Genomic DNA, 1,250 nt, shown 5'->3' with positions numbered 1-1,250 from the left:
AAATAACAAAACAAATGAAACAAGACAAAAAACCCAAAGAAACAGACACACAAACAAACACTCAAACACAAAAAAACCCCAAACAAACTAACAAACACGCAAACAAACAAACAAGAGTTTCCAAACTTCTGCACAGTCCGAAACTGATTCCTTTCATCTGAAATCGACCGGACCCGGCCTGTAGCTCATTAGATTTTGGGATCAAAGTGAATAGTGATGCGAACTACCCCATTTCGAATCTTCATAGCAAGAAGCATTTTTAAACTTTGTGGTTTAAGGGCTTTTCATGTGTCAAGTCCTGTAGATTATGGATGTCAAATCGCAGATCATCTTTTAAAAACCAAAGTTTGTTGAAACAACAACAACAACAGTAACAACAACAACAATAACAACAACAACAACAACGGCAACAACGATAGCAGCAAAAACAGCAGTCACGATAACAGAACTAAAACAAAAATATCAAACTATAATATATTTCTGTTCTAAAGCTAAAAACCATCAATAACATCACATCCCCCCTTCATGCCCTTTCCAGCCCCCACCCCCCAATCTCTCCACCCCGCCCTCATCTTCCTAAATCCATCCTTGTCGGTGTGGAGGTCATATCAGCTTCCAAACCGTATCTGGTGTTGGTGTTCTCTAAAGCCTTGACAGCTTGCCCGCCCCCTACCCCCTTCCTTCTAACCCCAGCTCCCTCCCCTCCCTCTACCTCAGTCCCCCTACCCCGTGCTCTACCCCAACACTCCTCCCCTCCCCTTCACTCCCTCCTTCCCTTTCTCATGTCCTCCCTTCTCTCCTCTGTCCTTCCCTCCCTCCCCTCCCTTCCCCTCTCCACCCCTCCCCCTCCGCTCTCCCTCCTCCCCTTACTCCCCCCCCCTTAACCCCACCTTGTAACGACCGACACTGCGTTACAAGATTTGGTGGCACGCTTTCAATTGATTAATCATAGAAATAGATGGACCTGGGGAGATGAGGGATCACAGGATAGTAATTGGAGGAGGAGCAGTTCACTATCGGAGACATCTTTGCTCCCCAAATTTATTTCGACCTTCCTACAGTTATTCTTTTTCTTCCTCTTTTCTTCCTCTATTCTTCCTTTCAATCCTTCACTTCACCTCGGTTTTTTTTTCGATCGTTGTCAGGCACGCTACCCTCTGTGCACTGTCTTGCGAGATGTAAACCGAGAAGGAGGAAAGGAGAGAGAGAGAGAGAGAGAGAGAGAGAGAGAGAGAGAGAGAGAGAGAGAG

The sequence above is a fragment of the Aplysia californica genome, unplaced genomic scaffold, assembly GCF_000002075.1.
Source record: "Aplysia californica isolate F4 #8 unplaced genomic scaffold, AplCal3.0 scaffold00697, whole genome shotgun sequence".
NCBI lineage: Eukaryota > Metazoa > Mollusca > Gastropoda > Aplysiida > Aplysiidae > Aplysia > Aplysia californica.
The sequence above is the reverse complement of the archived record's forward strand: the minus strand, read 5'-3'. Positions refer to the sequence as shown.